The sequence below is a fragment of the Microtus oregoni genome, unplaced genomic scaffold (genome assembly GCF_018167655.1).
Source record: "Microtus oregoni isolate MIOR12 unplaced genomic scaffold, Mior012 000002F_ref0000024, whole genome shotgun sequence".
Taxonomy (NCBI): Eukaryota; Metazoa; Chordata; class Mammalia; order Rodentia; family Cricetidae; genus Microtus; species Microtus oregoni.
The window spans coordinates 50,102,846-50,128,269 of NW_024543061.1; positions in this window are offsets into that span (position 1 = coordinate 50,102,846).

A 25,424-nucleotide genomic window follows, 5' to 3' on the forward strand; every position below is an offset into this window, starting at 1 on the left:
GTAAAGCGTGATCTGAGTAGAATCCTGGTGTGGTGGTTGTCCTTTCTTGCTGGTCGAGAGGTTTGCCGCAGTACGAGATCCACATAGAGCCCTTCTGTGGGTGTAGTAAATGAGAGTGGAGAAGTGGACTGCAGCCAGACTGCAGAAGCCCATGAAGCAGGTGGAGACCTGATTTGCCAAGAAAGCAGGCCATGAAAGGCAGCAGAGGGAGGATGTCACACACCCGTGTTGGGACTAGAGGGAAAAAAAATTGATTGCAGTAAGGGAGAGACAGGATTCCAGAAATGCATATCATGGTTTTCATCCAATGCAGCTATTTTAAGCCAGAGAGAAAGGACCAACAGCCATGTGTTGGGATTTCAGAACCACTTCTATGTAAGGAAATGGAGAAAAAACTGCTTGTCAATAATGATCCAGGCACAGTTCTTGCAAACAGAAATTTTTTCAAGGCCCAGGCCAGTATGAACCTTGTACAATCCTAGGGCAAAAACACGTCAGTACTTTGCCAGTTCAGTTAAATGACTTCTCCCTGGTGAGACTGTATCGTTTCTGCTAACACACTGAGAAGCCTGAGAATGTAAGCGGCATAGTAATGAGGGTGAGGCTTCTTCCCACTGTTCATGGTAAAATGAGGTGTCTGTGGACTCAGTATCACCCTGATGCTGATTTCAGAATCAAAGACTTTACAGATTAGAAATCACTATGCTACCTGCACAACTAAATATTAAGTATCAATATTCTTATTGATGGTTTTAATGAGAGATTAGCATCTATTGTATGCAGAACACTCAAAACATATGAAGTGTATGACAAGATAACTATTAATATTTCTCTTTATATCTTTCTAATCCAACATTTTTAAAATGATATGAAATATATGTATGTATTTCTGTGCACATAGTAATGTACTTGTGTGCACAGGCATCTAGACAGATATATTTATATAGGATAAATTTTTTATAAAATCTCATGACAGCATTTTCCCAGCCCTACCTGTTACTAAGTATGAATTTACATGTATTAAGGTATGTGCACTTTTTCGGTGCTCAGTTTTGTTCGCTTTGAAGTCGATGATAGACAAAATATTCCTTGCAGAATTTTGTTTTTTGATGTTCAGAAAAACTAGACATAATGAAGAATTTTATATAAATTCCTCACATTAATTTTGCTGTGTCATAGTACTTTTCCCCATTGTATGTGCATGTGGAATTTCTAGGTGAATTATTTCTTGATAAAATAAAGGTGCTGGGTATTCAGTGTCCTGCTGCAGTCAATACAGGAACTTTGGCACTTTCTTAGACTTACTTAGAGTCCTCATTTAGACTCTAGTTCTGCTTAAGTCCCTCAAATTATAGGAGCCTTGCTTTCTTACCTGCGAAATGGGTGTGTATACCACACTGCAAGCCTATATCCCCTACAATGAGGAGGTGATTAAGTGCACTAACAAACAAATAGTTTCAGGCACACACCCCACTCAATGCTATCCCTCTGAAGGCTGGCTGTTGTTAAAACAGATCTTTTCTTCCCACTGTGCCAGCTGTCTATTTTCATATGACCAAAACTTCATCTCTTGGGTTTATTTCTTTTTCTTTTTTCTCCAGCAAAGGTGATTTCATTTATGACGTTAGCTAAATATAACAAAAGAAAGTTAATGTCATTCCAAAGAGGAATCGGCACATCTGTTACCTCCCTTCTGAGATGGCTCATCTCCACAGAGGTAAATGAATATTTGACTAGATGACAATGTTCACAGTACTTTCTTTAGGATTTCTAGCCAAAGCTGGGAATATAATACCGTACATCGATTTTTGCATGAGCAGTCATTAAACTATTTTGGGGAGCAATTTTTGGCTTGTTTGATTTCTGGTGTTGCTACAACTTGTGGCTGCATTGCTGATACTTGCAGCTAAAATTCTGGAGTGTAGGCAGTATCGCTCCCTTGTTAATCAGTGTGCTTAACACAAGGGCTAATGATGTGCTATGCAACCCTACCACAACTGTTAAGCCATATGGCACGTACTTGCTGTTATTTGTAGAGAAGACATGGATGCTTTAAGTTTTCTGAACCAACAATCTACATAGAAAAGGATACTGCAAAGCTCCTTTGCAGTCAAAAATGTATCATCTTTATATTCCCAACCCACATTCTTAGGAACATTTTATTATGAGTGGAATAGTGTATGTGTGAAATCATTACTGGAATATAATTTGAATAAATATGCACCCTGTGTTTGTGACTATACAGAGCAGGAGAGAAATGAAGATAGGTAAGAATAAATCTTTGCTACCATATTTTCCAAGAAATGTTCATGTTTTGATATAATGTTTATATCAAAAGATACTGAAAGGTTAGGGCAAGGTCTTCGTGCTTAGGAGCATTTACTGGTCCTGCAGAGGACCCAGGCTTGGTTTCTTAGCATATGCAAGGTGTCTCAGAACCTCATTTAACTCTAGTTATAGGGGATCTGACTCCTCCTTTTGGCAATCTCTAGGTACAGTTTTGATTTTCTCAACTGATTGGAGATTGTAGTAACCTTTAGAATGTAGAGGCCAGGGATTGAACATACATTCTTCAATGGGCTAGACATTTGGACTTTCTTCACCGATAAATAATTATCAAGTCACAAACATTAATACTGTTATGTTGATAAACCCAAAGCTAGCACAAGTTTGTGGAAATGGCTATATGTTGGCTGCAGGGGATCTCTCTATATGTAGCATTTCATATCTCTTCTAAATAAATGCTGTCCAGATATTTAAAGAGTATCTGAATGATGCTAAGTCTTCAGTATATGGTCTTTTTTAGACTGAGCACTTGCTTAATTAGTTCTGTCAAATGACACTTAAAACTGAAAAGAGCTATTTGTATGTTTCAGAAAATAGGAGAAAAAAAATCCCAAACCTCTGCTTTTATGTGAGCACCTCTTCAATATTTAGACTCAGATAAGTCAGTGCTTATGTTTTTATCTAGGAGATGGAAATCAAACCTTGTTCTGTACCCAGGAAGGTGCAAGGAAAATGATCCTTTCTTAGTGATATTTCAAAGCCATAGATATAAAAGAATTGACAAATAGAATTATTCTGAACTTGGTCATTATGGAGGAAATGAGCTCTTTAATCCTGCAGAGAATGCTTCCTGCCATGCAGCAGAATGAGAGATGATATGTATCACAGTATGCAAAAATTGTAACGTCTCTAATTCTGGCCCCACATTTGTGTGGATGTGATATTGGAGGAATATAATTCTGCTATACCTTTGAAGCTGATGTATTATCTTGGGCTATCATTTTATTACTACTTTGCTCAGGTTTCAGGTGGCTGTGTGAAGCAGCTGCTTCTATAAAGCTCTAATGACCATCTTCTCCCTTTATCTAAGAATGTTAATTAGGCCCCAGTGGCTGGAATATTGTGCAGGGTGTACTAGTGACTGAGAGAAGAGAGACACTTGACACATCTCACTGTAAAGTATGATCTTGATCCTCTAGACTTTTAGTTTTCAAATTCATTTAGGTTATGATTTAAGTATATTGCACATATAAAGTCATTTATGTGCTACAGGTACTTTTGTTTTATTGTCAAAGAAATCCAGGCACAGAAAAGATCAATGTAGCACTGTTATACAGTCCCAACAAAATAATCACACAATTCAAAGTATTTTGGCAAAGCCAAAGTTTTGCTTCTGCAGAAGACTGCAAGGACATTCAAAATTCAACAACCAAGCATACTCAGTGAGATCCTACTGGGCTTTTATTTCTAATGCAAATGGTTCCTGTCATTCACTCCAAGTGGTCAGAGTAGGCATCACATTCTTAAGCTGTTGGCTAACTCACAACAGAACAGGTGAAAGGCAAAGCGATACTTTTGAGATAAAGACGCAACCTGAGCAAAAAGTGCTGATGGGAGGGACTGTAGGCAGGTGGCATCTTAAAGATGAAACTTTCTTCATCTCATTTAACCCTTTAATAGAAAAGAGCACATTCATTTACATTTCTCACAATCTGCATGGATTTAAAAAAGGTTTTATTAATTTTTTGTACTACATGTATGTATTTTGACCATATCTATGTCTATGTACCACATGCCTGCTTTGTGCCCATAGAGGCCAAAAGAAGGCAATGAATCCCTTGGAACTGGAGTTACAGATGGTTGTTGCCTACCATATGGGTGCTGGGAACTGAGCTCAGATCATCTGCAAGAACAGCGAGTGCTCTTTACCACTGAGGCATCTCTCCAGGTCCTACATGTATTTTATAATTAAAATATATTGATTACCTGTTATTAGCACAGATAATCAGGTAGATCCAATTACTTGAAACAAATTCAGAGTTGATAAAAAGTGTGCCTCCTTTTTTTTTCAGTTTATCAAATAAAACTAAGGACAGTGACATTTTGAGAAACTGTTGGTTGGGAAAATCTGGCCCATAGGATATAGTTGGGAGAGTGACTCAGAACAGTTTATAGATAGAGATGATTTTGAAGCGACAAAGGCGTGATGCTGAAGACATCTGCATCGTTCCTCTGTCTTGATTCCAATCAAGGGCCTTCTTCCTCCCTTCTAACTCATGCCTTCCAAGTAGTCATCAGATCCTAAAAGTTCTAGACCAGAAATTGTTTTAGATCCCAGATATTATTTTAGATCCCAGATGACACAAGGTTAATAAAATTTTATCTGTGTATGGGCATAAATATTGGACTAGATAGTCTCTTAGATTTTCTTTTTTTTCTCACAAGAGTTTGCTTTCACCGATGTTAGAGCAGCATCTGTTTAGCAATCTATAGATGATGATTTACAGTTTTTACAATCAGAAGTGGAAGGAATAGGAGACTAACCTTTTAAATTTTTGGAGAAGAAAGGACCTTCAACAAGTTGGAGGTAAAGGAGTCAAGGGTGTTGTCATAGAAACCTTATATCCTCAAGAGATACTGCCAAAGTGAAGAAGAACAGAAGACAAAGTTGATGGAGTCTGTCTCTGGTCCCTTTAATTACATCCTCTTCTTTTTTTTTTTTAAATTTATTTATTTATTAAGGATTTCTGCCTCGTCCCCACAACCGCTTCCCATTTCCCTCCCCCTCCCCCGATCAATTCCCCCTCCCTCATCTGCTCGAAGAGCAATCAGGGTTCCCTGACCTGTGGGAAGCCCAAGGACTGCCCACCTCTATCCAGGTCTCGTAAGGTGAGCATCCAAACTGCCTAGGCTCCCACAAAGCCAGTACGTGCAGTAGGATCAAAAACCCACTGCAATTGTTCTTGAATTCTCAGTATTCCTCATTGTCCGCTATGTTCAGCTAGTCCGGATTTATCCCATGTTTTTTCAGACCTAGGCCAGCTGGCCTTGGTGAGATCCCAATAGAACATCCCCATTGTCTTAGTGTGTGGGTGCACCCCTCGTGGTCCTGAGTTCCTTGCTCGTGCTCCGTCTCCTTCTGCTCCTGATTTGGACCTTGAGATTTCTGTCCGGTGCTCCCGTGTGGGTCTCTGTCTCTGTCTCCTTTCATCGCCTGATGAAGGTTAATATTCCTGAGGATGCCTATGTGTTTGTCTTTGGATTCACCTTCTTATTTAGCTTCTCTAGGAACATGAATTATAAGCTCAATGTCCTTTATTTATGGCTAGAAACCAAATATGAGTGAGTACATCCCATGTTCCTCTTTTTGGGTCTGGCTTACCTCACTCAGGATAGTGTTTTCTATTTCCATCCATTTGTATGCAAAATTCAAGAAGTCCTTGTTTTTTACCGCTGAGTAGTACTCTAATGTGTATATATTCCATACTTTCTTCATCCATTCTTCCCTTGAAGGGCATCTAGGTTATTTCCAGGTTCTGGCTATTACAAACAATGCTGCCATGAACATAGTTGAGCATATACAATGGAAAAAAGAGAGCATCTTCAACAAATGGTGCTGGCAAAACTGGATGTCAATCTGTAGAAGAATGAAAATAGATCCATATCTATCACCATGCACAAAACTCAAATCCAAATGGATTAAAGACCTCAATATCAGTCCGAACACACTGAACCTGATAGAAGAGAAAGTGGGAAGTACTCTACAGCACATGGGCACAGGAGACCACTTCCTATGTATAACCCCAGCAGCACAGACACTAAGGGCATCATTGAATAAATGGGACTCCCTGAGGCTGAGAAGCTTCTGTAAAGCAAAGGACACTGTCACTAAGACAAAAAGACAACCCACTGACTGGGAGAAGATCTTCACCAACCCTGCTACTGACAAAGGTTTGATCTCCAAAATATATAAAGAACTCAAGAAACTAGACCGTAAAAGGCTAATCAACCCAATTATAAAGTGGGGCACTGATCTGAACAGAGAATTCTCAACAGAAGAACTTCAAATGGCCAAAAGACACTTAAGGTCATGCTCAACTTCCTTAGCGATCAGGGAAATGCAAATCAAGACAACTTTAAGATACCACCTTACACCTGTCAGAATGGCGAAAATAAAAAACACCAATGATAGCCTTTGCTGGAGAGGTTGTGGAGAAAGGGGTACACTCACCCATTGCTGGTGGGAATGCAAACTTGTGCAACCACTCTGGAAAGCAGTGTTTCGGTTTCTCAGGAAATTCGGGATCAACCTACCCCTGGATCCAGCAATACCACTCTTGGGAATATACCCAAGAGAGGCCCTATCATACAACAAAAGTACATCCTCTTCTGACAGTACTTTGTGACACCCTGAATCTTGGATGTGATGTTGAGTAAGGCAGATTTGACTGGGATAATTTAGAGTTATAATATCATTTCTAAAATAATATTTGGTTACATTTTTTTAAAGATAATGTATTTCATCATTTAGGAGTTTTGGGGAGATCATACCTGATGGTCTTCTGTTTTGAGAATACCTGCGTCAACTTCTTTGAATAGCTTCTATATGAAGGTTTTTGGAAGAGTTCTGTCTGGTGGTAATATCTCTTAAATTTAACATTGTATGACTATATCAAGAATATTTGGTCTTTAAAGATGCGTTGACTATGTTAGCCCTACCCATACAATACAATTTCAGTTATCTTTATGTTAGTCATTATAGATAACTCCATATAGTACTCTTCATTGTAAATTTAACCAGAAATGTACTAAAATGAACTTGAAAAGAATACTTTTGGTATTGCTTTTGGTAAATGACTTTACTCCTCAGTTTCCGATGCAACTGCTGAGATTTACACTTGAGATAACTGATTTCACTTGACTCAGTAGTGAAAGTAACTGATTTCTTTCTTTCTTAACCTTGAGCACAAAATTAAAACTAAAGTTTCTGGGTAAGAATTTCTGGAAGACATTTATTAATGTCTAGAGATAGTTTTTACACTATGCCACCTGGAAAATTCTCATAGTTATTAGCTTGATTTGTGTTCATGTGCTCAGATTTTACAGAAAAACTACTTTAAGTCACTTTGGGATATTAAAGTCATTTTAAAATGTATGTTTTAATTTGTTCTGAATAATAGTCATTTGAGAAAATGTTTTGAATTCCATTAATTTATCTTTCTGCTGTTTATTTATAAAAGATTTATTTTTATTGCTTTTGTTTCTGTGCACCTGTGTCTATATGAGTGAATGCCGAACTAGTGGGAGTGCCTGTGTAGGAGCTGGAGTAAGAGGCCCTTGTGAGCGGCTGGGAATTGGATTCAATACTTGTGCTAGAATAGCAAGCAATTTTTCTCTCTGTGCCATCTCCCTGCCAACCATTGTTTGTTAACAGAGGGTATCGCCTGGTTAAATGAAGGCTAGTGTTACGAAGCCATTTTAGTTTGACAGATGACTTTGGATTCCTATTATGGCCTTCTGTAGGCATAGAAACAACATAAGAGAAACAGTTATAAGTAGGAGCTGGATGAGGAGGAAGATGAAAAGCATACCTCAGGTAATTTGGCTTTGAGGTGCAGATGGAGAATCCAAGAACTTTCACCCCATAGGTATTTGGATGCCTCTCACTTCCCTGGACATCTAAATGGTCTTGTGGTGTTCTTTGGGAAGGTTTCAGTCTATGAAAGTATTGGAAGTGTGGGTAGAGGGGTGAGTACAGGGAAAAGGGATGAATCAGCTAGAAGAATGGTTTAACTGTAATGGGCCAGTGTGGCAGGACCTTCAGGAATGGGGAAGGAACATGGACTTGGGAAGAGAAAGTGCCTGGGAAGTGTCAGGAAACCTGGCAGATGTGTGGGTTTCTTTGCTTTCCTATGCTTCCCTGACTAGTTCTTACCTGTCAAATACTTTCAATTGTTTAAGGAGATCATTGCTTAAGGAAGTTGCAAATAGGATAGTCTCCATCATGCTTAGTAACGGGTAACTCCTACTAAATTTGTTGAGAATGCTTTTGGTAGAATCTTTCCTTTTCCTCTCTCCGTCTCTCTCTCTCTCTCTCTCTCTCTCTCTCTCTCTCTCTCTCTCTCTCTCTCTCTCTCTGTGTGTGTGTGTGTGTGTGTGTATGCACCCATGCGGGAAGCCTAGCAGTCAACTTCAGTGTCTTTTCTCAGGAACTGTCTACCTTGTTTTTGAGACAAGGTCTCTCACTGATTTGGAACTCTCTAGTTTGGTTAGGCTCTCTGGCCAGAAAAGCTCAGGGATCCACCTATCTCTACTCTTTGATCCCCAGTACTAAGATAACAAGTACACACTTCTACACTGGGCTTTTTTTGAAAAATTTAAATATGTGTTCTGGAGGTCAAGATCAGGTGCTCATGCTTGTACTGCAAGCTATTCACTGACTGTATTATTTTCCTAGGACCATTTTCTCTGTTTTCACTATAGAAAATTTCAAATATATCCCAAAGTGACACTTGGAAATCACACACACACACACACACACACACACACACACACACACACCCCAACTGGCTAGGTGCCTCCATTCAGCCCAGTGTGCCAATTAAAGAGGGAAGGATTGGTAAAACACAGAGACAGGGAAGTTACTCTATACACACTGGGAAGAGGAACAGATAAAGGGGACAGTGACTCTCCAAGTTTGTCTTCATGGTACTTCTGAGCTTTAGGTTTAAAGAGGAGCATTGGGACAATGAGGTAAAAGGACAGGTACACATAACTGCACAGTGTTCTGCCATCATTGTTTTTTCTCTGATCCTGCAAAGTAGTCTTAATAAGAAGCTGTTAAAGTGTTGCTGTCATTGCTCTTAGGAGAAAAACTTGTTTCCTATGAGTTCATCTACTTCGCAGTAAACTTTTCCATTCTAGATAGTTGTTCTCATCTTAGGTATAGTTTTTCCTGCCTATCATGCCTTGTTTCTCCTGGAATCCAAGATAATTGCAGGTTTAGTACAACTTAAACAATTCAGTCTTAAAAGTGAATTGGTAAAGTATGTTAGGAAATCATTGGTTTTTAGAGAGACATTAGCATGGCTGTTTGGAGGAGTCAGGCACAAAGCTGATAAGAAGTAAAGGGGGCGGGCATAAATGGAGACAGATGTGCTAGACTCTCATCCTGCCTATAGTTACCTTGTGGGTCAAAGGAACATTTTTAGCAGAAGGCTCTTGATTTCATAATTCAGGAAAAATGATTACAAAGAGTTTTTCAATCTTGTACTCTTGGTTTTTGGTTTGTTTCTTTGCTTCTCTGTCTGCGACAGTCTCTCATTTTAAAACATTATTACAGAGGTAGGATTATTGGAAGCAGAAGAAAAAAATCTTTGCAATAAATAGGTGAATGCTTATAAATCAATAAAACTTTTAAGAGATAAAGACAAAATAAAAAGCATAAAAACCTTACTAGTTTTGAGTCTGGGAGCTGGAGAATTTGCTCAGAGGTTGTTGCTCTTACAGAGGACCAAAATTTGATTTCCAGCACCCTTATGGGAGCCCACAATCACCTGATTCTCTAGTCTCGGGAATCAATCTGATGCCCTCTTCTGACCTCCTCAAGAACTATGCATACATAGGCAAACAGTCATATACACTAAATAATGAAATAAATAAATCTTTAAAAAATAGAGTTTTGAGTCTAGCTGATTGAAAAAGACAAAGTCACATGAGTTATATCCACAGAAGCAAGTGACTTGTGTTGGTATAACAGATTCAGAGAACCAATTGTATATTTTATCCAGTCCTTGCTACAGTGATAAGCAAGGAACGATAGACCATCTGCTATGAAAGTTTGGGTTCTTTATGTCAGTTCTATTAACCTTAGTTTCATCACTGGTGATGAGAAAAAGTTATTCCTACAATTGTATAAATCGAATGAGAATGTGGATGTAAATCATTCAGTAATGAAAGAATGTATTATGGTATCTGTCATATATGTATATGCGTGTTCTCTCTTTGTTGTGATTAGATTTGTGAACTTTACACAAGCTAGAGTCAGTTGAAAAGAGGAAGCCTAAATTGAAAAAAATTCTTCTGTCAGATTGGCTTCTAGGTAAGTCTGCTGGCAAAGGTTTTAAATTAGTGACTGACGTCAGAGGGCCCAGCCTGCTGATGATGGTGCCATTCCTAGACAGGTGGCCTTCAGATGTAGCAGAAAGCAGGTTTAGCAAACCAGGAGGCTTCCTATCTTGAGTTACTGACCTGACTTCCCTCAGGGATATGTTATTAAATAAATCTTTTCCTCCCCACATTGCTTGTGGCCATTGTGTGTTAGGGTTCTCTGCAAACACCACACTAGTAATTTGACAGTTCACCATAGACAAGAAGGCAGTTCAGTTCAGTGTGACTCAGTAGCTGGTGCTGGTTAAAACGTCAAGAGTCTGATGCTGAGTAGTTTATTTTAGGCATATTTAAGCATAGCACAATTTAGTTAAATAAATTTCTTTGTAATAACTCAACCCTGTGTACACAATAAAACTAAGGTTATTACTATGTTGAAACTCTGTGTAAAGTACAGGTAACATCTTCTAAATATGGGGTCTATATATTGGTGGAGAAAAACAAGATCAAGATAAGGGTCTTAGGGAAGATCCACTGTGTTTTCTGCCACACAGATAGCACAAAGGTCACCAGACTATTAACCACACCCATTTCCAGCCTTCTGGGCAACAAACAGGTTACACACCTCTCTCTTTGAAGAGACAGCCTTGTGTGTGTTTAACATTTCTGGTCCCCCCCCCCACCCCCGCCCCGGAGTGTTTATCTGTGAGCACAATGATCCCCATGCCTCCTACAATGGAGTTTATCACAAACCGTTTCTTTTTCTCTTCCTTCCTTCCCTCCCTCCCTCCTTTCTTCTCTTCCTCCCTTGCTGCCAACTCTTTCTCTGTTCCCTCCCTCCATTTTCTTCCTTTATGTCATCTTCCCTATGTCTGTCTATCTTTTTTTCATAACTTCATTATCAGCATCATCATTTTCGGTACCATTGTCAATTCTCTGGGGATGATTCCTTCATTTTTTTGTGGGGGATGGAGAATGCAAAAGTTTTTCTTTTCCAAACAGAGTTTCAAGAACACCTACATACACACAGCTCCTATGGATCTTTTTTCTCACTTCTCCTTTTTCCCCCTATATATTTATGTTTCTTTTCAAGTAAAGAATGAAGGGTCACCCAGATGTATGAAGTCTGTGGTTAGGCTCTGTTCCCTAGATGTATTGCTAAACATGAAGGTATTTTTGACATGAAAGTATCATTTAGACTTATGAACTTAAAATTACCAAGGCAGACTGCCTTGATATTTAGTTGGCAACATCATCTCCTCAGCTGTTACTTGGTCTCCATGTTGGTAGTCAGCTGTGAAGATACAGTAGCCAATCGCCCTTTCTTTATTACTCATATTGCCCTCTTAACGCCTCCCTTTCTACTCCCCTTTTATTTTAGTTTTCCTTTCTTTTCTTGAACATATGTCTATGTATATGTATGTCTATGTATCTATTCCATATTTATATCTCTTTTTATATCTATCTATGCACACACAATCCTAGATAGGGAGAATAATAATGGAAAGATGAGGAGAAAAATGGTATGTGAGGTGCATGCATAGAAACAAACATTAACACAGATATACATTCTCTCTCTCATATGCACCTAAAGCTACCCCAACGGTTCTGATTCTCTAGATAATCATGGTACTTATTAAAGGTGTCATTAATAAATGGTATACATTTTTTCAATTGATCTTTTAAATATGTCATGTGTAAGTGCCACACTATTTAGTAGACAAGGACACAGAGACTTAGGCAGACTTAAGAGTCCATTCAAGCTGTCAAATGGTTTTAAAGAACAAAACTGGGATTCAAATCCAGCCATTTCAGAATCCAAGCTATTAAAAACCATTATATTGCCTTTAAAACTCATGATAAGTACTAATTTGCCTTGAATTAGCTAAATGACCTTTCTGTTAAAAGAGTACATATATATGCACATATATTTCTATAATTATAGTGAGATTAGAGTTTTTATCTTAAATATCTTTTCATCTGCTATAATGATCTGATTTCCATTGTTACTGAAACCTGGACAGAATGAGAACAATTGTTGTTTCTGAAATAGTAATGAATCTGTGATAAAATTATGGCAAAGCACTCACCCCAGGGCCTGAGATGAAACCATTAATATAAATATCTTATTTTGTTTTATTTTAGAGGGTTTTCAAAATTTTATTTCACCATTGAAATGTCCAAGACTGTAGGTCAATATCCCAGTCGTTAAAACGTGAGTGCTGTCTCATATTTGGGCTTATCTTTTGACATTTGTACATTTTACCCCTTTTATATTTCCTTCCTTCCTTCCTTCCTTTCTTTCCTTCTTTCTTTCTTCTCTCTTTCTTTCTTTTTTCCAGTAAGGATTGGATATCACTGTTAGGAACTGTCCTGCAAAGTGACAGGAATCAATGTAATTAGTAATATTTGCTTTATTAATATATCTAGAGAAGAAATATTCCTAACCATTTACTTATGTCACCTCAGACTATTTCTTTATACATTACTTTTGTTCTAGAAGTATAATTACAGGGTCAAAATGTACAGACTTTTTAATGATCCTTGTGGCATTTTAAGAGCACACTGTAAAGCTGTTTGCTAAAATGACTATGGAAATTATGACTGCAGTCCCAAATATGATTCAGAGAGCTGAATCATAACAAACCTCTTTGTGCTTTGTGTTGGGACACAAGACTTATTCTAGTTCATGGATTCTGAGAGGAGGCATGTATCATTGGGACGACTAAATGATCGGTGTGAAATCCTGCAGCGTTTCTCTGGTCACACAGGGAATGAGGAGGAAGCATGTCGATGGGAGCTTACATCCCCTGGGGAAGACAGACCTTGAGGAAAGAATAAAGTTTAGTGATCAGAACTTTCAGACTTAGGGTTAGGAACCTCAACATAGCCTAGCTTATTCTGACCACGAGAAGAGACATAACATTTAGACTGTAGATAAATTTCTGAGGAGGGGAGGAAAAAAAAAGAGTGGGGGAGAGAAAACCGTAGTCAGAATATGTTGTTTGAAAAACACCTATTTTCAACAAGAGAAAATTCAGAGAAGTCTTTATTTTTTTTTTAATTTATTTATTTATTAAGGATTTCTGCCTCGTCCCCACAACCGCTTCCCATTTCCCTCCCCCTCCCCCGATCAAGTCCCCCTCCCTCATCTGCTCGAAAGGCAATCAGGGTTCCCTGACCTGTGGGAAGCCCAAGGACTGCCCACCTCTATCCAGGTCTCGTAAGGTGTGCATTCAAACTGCCTAGGCTCCCACAAAGCCAGTACGTGCAGTAGGGTCAAAAACCCACTGCAATTGTTCTTGAATTCTCAGTATTCCTCATTGTCTGCTATGTTCAGCTAGTCCGGATTTATCCCATGCTTTTTCAGACCTAGGCCAGCTGGCCTTGGTGAGATCCCAATAGAACATCCCCATTGTCTTAGTGTGTGGGTGCACCCCTCGTGGTCCTGAGTTCCTTGCTCGTGCTCCGTCTCCTTCTGCTCCTGATTTGGACCTTGAGATTTCTGTCCGGTGCTCCCGTGTGGGTCTCTGTCTCTGTCTCCTTTCATCGCCTGATGAAGGTTAATATTCCTGAGGATGCCTATGTGTTTGTCTTTGGATTCACCTTATTTAGCTTCTCTAGGAACATGAATTATAAGCTCAATGTCCTTTATTTATGGCTAGAAACCAAATATGAGTGAGTACATCCCATGTTCCTCTTTTTGGGTCTGGCTTACCTCACTCAGGATAGTGTTTTCTATTTCCAACCATTTGTATGCAAAATTCAAGAAGTCCTTGTTTTTTACTGCTGAGTAATACTCTAATATGTATATATTCCATACTTTCTTCATCCATTCTTCCGTTGAAGGGCATCTAGGTTGTTTCCAGGTTCTGGCTATTACAAACAATGCTGCCATGAACATAGTTGAGCATATACTTTTGTTGTATGATAGGGCCTCTCTTGGGTATATTCCCAAGAGTGGTATTGCTGGATCCAGGGGTAGGTTGATCCCGAATTTCCTGAGAAACCGAAACACTGCTTTACAGAGTGGTTGCACAAGTTTGCATTCCCACCAGCAATGGGTGAGTGTACCCCTTTCTCCACAACCTCTCCAGCAAAGGCTATCATTGGTGTTTTTTATTTTAGCCATTCTGACAGGTGTAAGGTGGTATCTTAAAGTTGTCTTGATTTGCATTTCCCTGATCGCTAAGGAAGTTGAGCATGACCTTAAGTGTCTTTTGGCCATTTGAACTTCTTCTGTTGAGAATTCTCTGTTCAGCTCAGTGCCCCATTTTATAATTGGGTTGATTAGCCTTTTACGGTCTAGTTTCTTGAGTTCTTTATATATTTTGGAGATCAAACCTTTGTCAGTTGCAGGGTTGGTGAAGATCTTCTCCCAGTCAGTGGGTTGTCTTTTTGTCTTAGTGACAGTGTCCTTTGCTTTACAGAAGCTTCTCAGCCTCAGGAAGTCCCATTTATTCAATGACGCCCTTAGTGTCTGTGCTGCTGGGGTTATACATAGGAAGTGGTCTCCTGTGCCCATGTGCTGTAGAGTACTTCCCACTTTCTCTTCTATCAGGTTCAGTGTGTTCGGACTGATATTGAGGTCTTTAATCCATTTGGATTTGAGTTTTGTGCATGGTGATAGATATGGATCTATTTTCATTCTTCTACAGATTGACATCCAGTTTTGCCAGCACCATTTGTTGAAGATGCTCTCTTTTTTCCATTGTATACTTTTAGCTCCTTTATCGAAGATCAGGTGTTCATAGGTTTGTGGGTTAAAGTCAGGGTCTTCTATTCGATTCCATTGGTCGACTTCTCTGTTTTTATGCCAATACCAAGCTGTTTTCAATACTGTAGCTCTGTAATAGAGTTTGAAGTCAGGGATGGTAATGCCTCCAGACAATCCTTTATTGTATAAGATTGTTTTGGCTATCCTGGGTTTTTTGTTTTTCCATATAAAGTTGATTATTGTCTTCTCCAGATCTGTGAAGAATTTTGATGGGATTTTGATGGGGATTGCATTGAATCTATAGATTGCTTTTGGTAGAATTGCCATTTTTACTATGTTGATCCTCCCAATCCAAGAGCAAGGGAGGTCTTTCCATTTTCTGGTGTCTTCTTCAATTTCTTTCTTCAAAGACTTATAGTTCTTGTCAAGTAGATCTTTCACTTCCTTGGTCAGGGTTACCCCAAGGTATTTTATGCTATTTGTGGCTATCGTGAAAGGTGATGCTTCTCTGATTTCCCTCTCTGCTTCCTTATCCTTAGTGTATAGGAAGACAACTGATTTTTTGGAGTTGATCTTGTATCCTGCCACATTACTAAAGCTGTTTATCAGCTGTAGGAGTTCTTTGGTAGAATTTTTGGGGTCGCTTATGTACACTATCATATCATCTGCAAATAACGAAAGCTTAACTTCTTCCTTTCCAATACGAATCCCCTTGATCTCCTTATGTTGTCTTATTGCTATTGCTAGAATTTCAAGCACTATATTGAAGAGGTATGGATAGAGTGGACAGCCTTGTCGTGTTCCTGATTTTAGTGGGATGGCTTTGAGTTTTTCTCCATTTAATTTAATGTTAGCTGTTGGCTTGCTGTAAATAGTTTTTATTATATTTAGGTAGGACCCTTGTATCCCTATTCTCTCCAAGACCTTTATCATAAAGGGGTGTTGAATTTTGTCGAATGCTTTTTCAGCATCTAGTGAAATGATCATGTGGTTTTTTTCTTTCAGTTTATTTATATGGTGGATTACATTGATAGATTTGCGTATGTTGAACCAGCCCTGCATCTCTGGGATGAAGCCTACTTGATCATAATGGATAATTTTTCTTATGTGTTCTTGGATTCGGTTTGCCAGTATTTTATTGAAAATTTTTGCGTCGATGTTCATGAGTGAGATCGGTCTGTAATTCTCTTTCTTGGTTGGGTCTTTTTGTGGTTTTGGTATCAGGGTAACTGTAGCTTCATAAAAGGAATTTGGCAATGACTCTTCTGATTCTATATTGTGAAATACATTAAGGAGTATAGGTATTAGTTCTTCTTGGAAGTTCTGGTAGAATTCTGCATTGAAACCATCTGGTCCTGGGCTTTTTTTCGAAGGGAGATTTTTGATAACCATTTCTAATTCTTCGCGAGAGACCGGTCTATTTAGATCATTCACCTGGTCTTGGTTTAGCTTTGGTATATGATACTTATTTAAAAAATTGTCCATTTCTTTTGTATTTTCCAGTTTTGTGGCATACAGGCTTTTGTAGTAAGATCTAATGATTCTCTGAATTTCCTCTGTGTCTGTGGTTATGTCCCCCTTTTCATTTCTGATCTTATTTATTTGCATGTTCTCTCTCTGTCATTTAATTAGTTTGGATAGGGGTTTGTCGATCTTGTTGATTTTCTCCAAGAACCAGCTTTTTGTTTCATTGATTCTTTGGACTGTTTTCTGTGTTTCTATTTTGTTGATTTCAGCCCTCAGTTTTATTATTTCCAGTCTTCTACTTCTCCTGGGCGCGTCTGATTCTTTTTTTTTCTAGAGCTTTCAGGTGTGTTTTTAAGTCCCCAATGTATGCATTCTCCGTTTTCTTTAAGTGGGCACTTAGTGCTATGAACTTTCCCCTTAGCACTGCTTTCATTGTGTCCCATAGGTTTGAGTATGTTGTCTCTTTATTTTCATTAAATTCAAGGAAGACTTTAATTTCTTTCTTGATTTCTTCCTTGACCCAGGTGTGGTTCAGTAGTTGACTGTTCAGTTTCCATGAGTTTGTCGGTTTTTTGGGGGCAGCGTGGTTGTTGCCTTCTAACTTTAATCCGTGATGATCTGATAAGACACAGGTGGACACTGATATTTTTTTGTATCTGTGTAGGTTTCCTTTGTTTCCGAGTATGTGGTCAATTTTTGAGAAGGTTCCATGAGCTGCAGAGAAGAAGGTATATTCTTTCCTATTTGGGTGGAATGTTCTATAGATGTCTGTTAAGTCCATTTGCTTCATTACCTCCAATAATTCTCTTAATTCTCTATTAGGTTTCTGTCTGATTGACCTGTCCCTTGGAGAGAGAGGTGTGTTGAAGTCTCCTACTACTAGTGTGTGTGGTTTGATGTCTGCCTTGAGTTCTAGTAATATTTCTTTTACATAAGTAGGTGCTTTTATATTGGGGGCGTATATATTCAGGATTGAGACGTCCTCCTGATGAATTGTTCCTTTTATGAGTATAAAGTGACCGTCTCGGTCTCTTCTGATTGATTTTAGTTTGAAGTCAGTTTTGTTAGAAATTAGTATGGCCACACCTGCTTTTTTCTTAGGACCATTTGCTTGAAACACCTTTTCCCAACCCTTTACTCTGAGTAGGTGCCTGTCTTTGTGGTTGAGATGTGTTTCTTGCAAACAGCAGAATGTTGGATCCTGTTTTCGTATCCAATCTTTTAGCCTGTGCCTTTTTATAGGTGAATTGAGCCCATTAATATTAAGTGATATTAATGACCAGTGGTTGTTTACTCCGGTTATTCTTTTTGCTTTTGTTAGTAGAGATTGTGTGTCTCCCTTCTTTGAGATGTGCTCGTGAAGGGTCATTAGATGCCTGGGTTATTGTAGGCAGTGTTGGCAGTGTTGGATTCCTTGGGTTGCGATTTTCCAGAGAAGTCTTTAGATTGAGTAACTTTTTAAATCACCAGGACTTTATTGAGAAAAACTATCATATAGCAGTCAGTAACTTTTATAAAGATCTTTAAAATTATTTTAATTTATGTGTACATTTATGCCTTTGTGTGGGTATGTGTACCCATGTGTGGGTATCCACAGAGACCAGATCAGGGTGTCACATCCCCTAGAGCTGGAGTTTCAGGCTCTTGTGGGCTGCTTGGTGTGCGTGCTAGGAAGGGAACTTTGGTCCTCTGCAAGAGCAGTCTGCAGTCTTAAATGGTAGGCCATCTCTCTAACCCCTACACTGAATACTTGTTCTTATTTATTTTTTTCATTTTACATACCACCTCCTCCAGTTTCCCCCCTCTGCTTCTCCCACCTGCCCCCCTCCTTTTCATCTTTCATCCATTCCTCAGAGGAGGTAAAGCCTCCCTTGGGCAACAAAGTCTGGCATACCAGGTTGAGACAGGACTAAACCCCTCCCCATTGACCAAGACTGAGCAAGATATCCAGCCATAGGGAATAGGTTCCACAAAACCGGTTCATGTACCCAGGAGAAGTCCTGCCAGACCCTCCCCTACCAACAGATCAAGTCTCATAGCTGTCATCTACATTCAGAGCATCTAGCTCAGTAATATGCAGGTTCCCCAGCTGTCAGTCCAGAGTCTGTGAGCTCCAACTAGCTCAGGTCAGCTGTCTCTGTGGTTTTCTCCATCATAATCTTGACACTCCCATCCCTTCTCATATGATCCCTTCTTCCTCTCTTCAACTATGCTTGACTGAGTGTCACTGCATCTACTTCCATCAGTTACTAGATGTAGATTCTATGATGACAATTAGGGTAGTCACTAATCTGATTATAGGGGAAGACCTGTTCAGGTATCCTCTCCACTATTGCTAGGAGTCTTAGGTGGGGTCAACCTTGTGGTTTCCTGAGAATTTTCCTAGCACCAGGGTAATTTTGTATGCATGTAGATATATCTTTGGTATAGATTTCCATGTCCCCTTGAAACGAGAATTGATATTGTTGGATTGTCCTCCAGTGTATGGTATCTTTTGCCAACATTGGGAAATATATCAACAACCCTTTAAAGTGTTCTAAGCTTTCTTAATTTAAACCTGATGTACTTCTTATTGGGTTAATTTCTAGGCATTTTATCTTTTGGTTGCCATTTTGAAATGTTTTATAGTATTACATTTTCTAAAAATGGTTATTTTTATATCTGAAAGTAATTGGTTTCTAAAATTTATATTCATGAGCTTTCTGAATTTACTTATTGTTTGTGGTAGTTTGGATTTCAAAATTCAAAATAGCAACATAAAAATCATATTTAATAAAAATAGTGACAGTTTCCATTATTATAATTCCTTTTCCTTGTCTAATTAAATTATCCAATGTCAAATCATGGTGGTAAAGTATGGAAACCCTTGTACTGTTTTAAAATTACTTTATGATCCCTATATTGCAATTTTTCAAAGCGTGATAGTGGCTCCGGACTAAAGCCCACAAAATAACATCAAGTATATATGAAGATATCTTGATATTTTTAGTTTTTTTTTCCCCCAGGAATATTGAACTTGTTTTTGAGGCGGGGTCTCAGGTGTCACAAGGCTGGCTACAGTGTGTAGTGGAGGTTGACCTTGAACTTCTGATCTTCCTGCCTGTACCTCCTCAGTGCTTGGAGAATTGTTTACAAGCCACATTTGGTTTATGCAGTGCTGGGGATTAAACCCAGCATTTCATGCATTCTAGGCAGGAATTCTCCCAACCCAGCTACATCCCCAGCCCTTGCAGTGCTGTTTATAAAGTATTCGTTTAATATGCTGTTGGGTTTTCTTTCCAGTTAGTTTATGAAGGCTTTTGTATTGGTAATATGAGTTTATTTTGCAGCATGCACATTTAGTTCATAAAAATACTTGCTTCATATAACCAATTCAGAAGACAGTCTTTTTCCTATACCTTCCTGGACGGTTTGAATGCATTCAGAATAACTCAGTTTGTAGAGTTCATTTCAATGCTTTCACACATTTTTATTTTTGGAGAGTGAGGCTGATGCTGTGACAGTGATTCACATCTTTCACTTTCTCTTTAAACAGAAGTTACTTGAGGAGGTGAGATGGTCCATCTAGATTTAAAAACATTTTTAGTATAGTAGCAGTTTCCTAGTGTTGTCATTTGGTTTCTGTTGCTGTGATGAACACTAAAGATCAAAAGCAACTAGGAAGAAAGATTTTTTATTTGATTTATTGGTTAGAGTCCCTCATCGGCAAAGTCGGAGGCAGGAGCTCAAGGCAGGAATCTGAAGGCAGGAACTGAAACAGAAACCAACGAGAAATGATGCTTCCTGGCTTGCCCCACTCAGCCTGTTTCTCAGCCCAGGACCACCTGCCCAGGGGTGGCACCACCCACAATGATCTGTGCTTTCCCCCATCAATCTTTCATCAGGAAGAGACCCCCACAGATGTGCCCTTTGGCCTATCTGATGGAAGCAATTCCTCAACTGAGGTTCTGCCTTCCCATGTCACTCTATTTTATGCTATGTTGCTAAGCAACCAACCCGTCTAGATATTTTGTTTCACTTAGCTTTCTTCCTTACTTGGATGAAGTTTAGGAAAGTTAACTTTTCATGATGTTGAAATTTTTCTTTTTATGAGGCCCATGTGCTACTTGTGATGATTTACTTTACTTCCTCTATAGAATTCTCATTTTCCTAAGAAGGTCAGAAAGTACTTTTCTTTATTTTATTATACCAAAAATAACCTTTTTGAATTTTTTGTAGTGCTTTTATTCATTGTCTTGTTTTCCATTTGGTTATTTAAAATTTTAAAATATTCTTGCTGATTGTGTTTTTCTTCATTAAATCAGAGAATTTTTCTTTGATTTACTTGTCTAAATTTCCTTTGCTATGTCTTTTTAAATTTTGTTTTACTTTTATTTATGTATTATCTGTTATTATCTATATCTATTTATACCTCTATTTATTTTCATGTCTGAATACGTATGTCTGTACATGTGTGTGTACATGTGTATGTGTGTGTGCCATGGCACACAAATGAAGATCAGAAAACAACTTGCAGGAGCTGGTTTTGCTGTGTGCATTCTGAATTTTGAAGTCAGATTTTCAGGCTTGGTACCAGGTTCTCTTATCCTCTAAGCCATATCATTTGTTCTTCCTTAATCATAGCTGTGTTCAAACTGAATTTCTGGCCTTAGTTGTGTGTTTTTATTTATCCATTTGTTTTGAATGTGCATGTGTGTGTGTGTGTGTGGTATACATGTGTGGAGTCCCAAGATTAATGTCAGATTTCTTTCTGGATGACTTTCTATTTTATTTGTTGAGGCAAAGACTCTTGCTGAACTGGGAGCGCATTAATTCTGGCTAGTTTAGGTAGTCAGTTTGCCCAGCAGATCCCTGCCTCTGTCTCCCAAGTGCTGGATTTAGAGGATGCTCTCATGCCTCCCTATCTAGGTATCTGTGCCTCAAAGATCATGCTTACAGGACAAGCACTTCATTCATTCATTCATCTTCACAGTCCATATTCTATTACTTTCTTGTTATTTTTATTCCCCGTGTATGTGTGTCTGCATGTACGTATGCGCATATGTGCAAGTGTCTGCAGATGTTAGAAGAGGGTTTCATATCCTTTGAAGTCAGAACTGTGGATGGTTATAAGTTGCCTAATGTCAGTACTGGGAACTGAACTGTGGTCCCTGCAAAAAAATCAAACTCTTTTAACCACTAATCCCTCTTAAACCCTTTTCTGTTACTTTTAAAGTTAAATTCTGTAAATTAGCTTCATATCTTTTTCAAAGAAGAGTGATGGGCAACTTCTTGAGTATGTAAATGAAGGAACTTGATGACACAACTTTTTTGGAATTCAAATAATATTTTAAAAATTAGTGTACCTTGGAAATGGATATTCAGTTTGGACTTATAACTATTATAATAATTTTCTGGTGAAAAAAATAATAAGAAATGTACAGATATGGAAATATTTTTATATTATAGGTACCAAGTGTTGATTTTATAAATAAATGTCACTTTTAGGCAATTAATTATATGGAAAATCATTAATACCAGTAAGAGTGATGGTCTCCTTTTTTCTTTATTATTATCAATTTCTCCATGCTCTTCAATGCAATAACCTCCTGAGAACAACATCTAATTAAACTGTACTGCTATAGGTAGTTTAAACAACTGCACATATTTTGAGTTGCTATTAACATGGTTTTAGAATCTCACACTACATTTGATTTTCCACTCTAGTCTAACATCATGGATATTAATAAACGAATCACAGAAAAGGGGGAAACAATGCTAACCTACTGTTTACACTAAGTAACCATAGCTAATTCTTATGGCAATCAATGGCTTACGCTATCAATAGCTCTTATTTTTACATAAAGGTTTCTACAGAAGAAATAAACAGAAAATGATCAATTCCAGTTTTTTATCTTAGAAAGTAGCATTTTATTTCATAGAGTTGTATAGCAAAATCAGTTCTCCTCTGCATAACAAAGATGAATGATCATATAAGGCAAATAACAATGCTTTCAAATTAAAGTGCTATGAACTTGGTTCATTAAGCATACATGGCCTTCAAAAGAGCCATCAATTTTCCTCAGGTTATTGTGGCAGCTACCTCATTTAATGAGAAGTTATTTATATTCAGACAACTGTTTGGTAAGTTTTTCATGAATTCTAGCACTTACAACTTGGCTGAAAAATACAACTGCCATGATTCTAATAACTCCTTGAAAGGAGCACAGGAGGCAAAGCTCGAACAGTAATCCTAACAAGCAGGGTAAGGAGCAACAACAACAACAAAACTAACAAAAACTTTTTCTCCTGAGAACAGAGTTTGTGTAAACTTAGTACGTCTGTCTTACATCCTGAAGATTACCTTAATGACCACAAATAACATACAAGCTTTCCTGGATAATCTAACCCCAGCATGAGGGAGAATAAAGTAGGCAAACTTTGTCGACAATATGAGCTACACAGCGAAACTGTTTCAAAACCTGAAAAAAACAACAGCAGCAAGCAAGCAATAACAAAAATGAAACAAAACTACCACCTAAAACTGAAGAAATATTTGCTTAAATATTTCCTGGTTTATAGATACTTGGTTTACAGGCCATTTCTCATGGGAAATTATAATCACAATGGATAACATAGTTTCATTTTAAAATGACTGTGATATTGGTCAACTCCACGCCACTGCGTGAAGCTACTGATCATTCATACAACCTAAAAATTAGTGAAAAACATTTGGGGGAGGCAACCATAATTTAAAATCAAAGTAAAAAGGCATAGACTGATAAGATGATTCAGAGCATTAAGGTATTTTCTGTCATGCCTAATGGCCCGAGTTTAAACTCTGGAGTCCACGTGATAGGGAGAGAGAATCTCCTGAGCAAACACACCTTGTATTCCCAACCTCCATATCCATGCCATTGCGTGTGCAAACATATGCAAAAAAAAGATTGAATAAAATAGTATTGTAAAATAAAGACATATCCTATGCCATCAAATAAAAAAGAAACTAACAAACTCAATTTTTTAAAATTCTGAATTTTCTGTAAACTAAAATGTCCATGTTGCTCTGTGATTAAACTTATAAAAGCTAAACATAGCACATGTGGCTGAGATGAACCCCAGATGATGGAGGGTTGACAATTTTATATTCATTTACAAAACTGAGAGACTTCCACATCAAAATAAAAATGACTTATTGAGCACATTAAGAAGAAATAGGAAGTCTTTTTTATTTTTATTATTTTTTGGAAGTCTTTTGAGATAAATGTGATCAAAGACTCATCTTTATGTGACGATATTTGTCATCACACAGAATATTAGAATAAAAGAAAACCTGAAGAGTTTTACATATATTTTCAAAACATAATCCAAGTGTTTCTATTTGATTCTGTTACTATGACTAAAGCAACTTAAAGAAGTTTGGTGGTTTGAATAAGAAGGACTCTATAGGTTTCTAGATGCAAATGTGTAGTCTTTAGAAATTGGAACAGTTTGAGGATTAAGATTAGGGTGTGTCACCTCCTTGAAGGAAGAGTCAGGGTGAACTTTAAGGTTTCCAAAGCTTAATGCAGGCCCACTGCTTCTCTTTCTGCCTGCTGCCTACAGATCAGGACATAAAGCTCTCAGCTACTATTCCAGTGTCAAGCCAGTCTGCTTCCTGCCATGATTATCATGGAGTATCCATCTAAAACTGTACACAATCCCCCAACTAAATGCTTTCTTTTAAAAAGTTGATTTGTTCATGGTGTTTCTTCACAGCAGTTGAACAATAACTAAGACAGGAAGGAAAGGATTTGTTTGTCTTATATTTACAGGTCACAGTCCATCGTTGAAGAATCAGAAATTGTGGAGGACTATAGCATGTTGGTTCACTTTTGGATTCAAGCTTACCTAGTTTTCTTGTATAGATCAAGAATATGTGCACAGGAAATGGTGCTTCCCTTAGTGGTCTAGACCCTCCTACATCAATTAACAAGGCAACCCCCAACAGACATACCCAAAAGATTAATCTGACCTGGGCCATACCTCAACTGGCACTCTTTCCTCAGATGACTCCAGGTTATGATAAATTGACAGTTATTGTTAACTAGGACAGCAGAAAAAAAGCAATTTTTAAATGATATTTATCAATCCAAGTTTTTTTTTCAAGGAAAAAAAAACAGATACAAGATTATCATCAGGGAAAGTTTTTTGAGTAAATGAGTTTTAATATTTTTCAGGAAAATATAAGACAGTTCTATCTCTTCTCAAGCAGCAGATAATTGCCAGTAGCTTTATGACTTTGGTCTGAATTGTGTATTCAACTCCTATCTTCATACTAGGATTTGCTCTGACTTGAGCTTGCAGAAAACAAGTAAATGTCTCAAATAGTAATGATGATGATGATGATGATGATGATGAGCCAGTCTTTCTCATAGTGACAAGCATCATGCATTTTTTTTTTCGTATGTGGACTTTAGGGCATGAGCAGGACATAGAAGTAGGAGCTCTATTAGTGATGTGGAAGGGAGAAAGGAAAGGGAGTATGGAGGATAAGAAAAGGCAGTAGGTGAATATAATTCAAGTGTACTAGTACACTACATGTGTATAAGGAGATATTAGTGTGAAATTTGTTACTTTGTGCAATTAATTTATGCTAATAAAGAGGTACATCAAGTTAGTTGAGGTCAGAAAGACAGCCATTTCATCATGAATAAGGGGCTTATTGAGAGCTAGCCTGCACTCTCTGGCACTTTAGCCCCTCACCTTCCATGGGCATGAGAACTGGAAACATAGTCTGGCAGAGTGAGCAGTTATAAAGTGTGTTCTTATAATCAAGAACACCACAGGAGAAAAATAATGTGAGCATGTCTCATTAGTAAGCTTT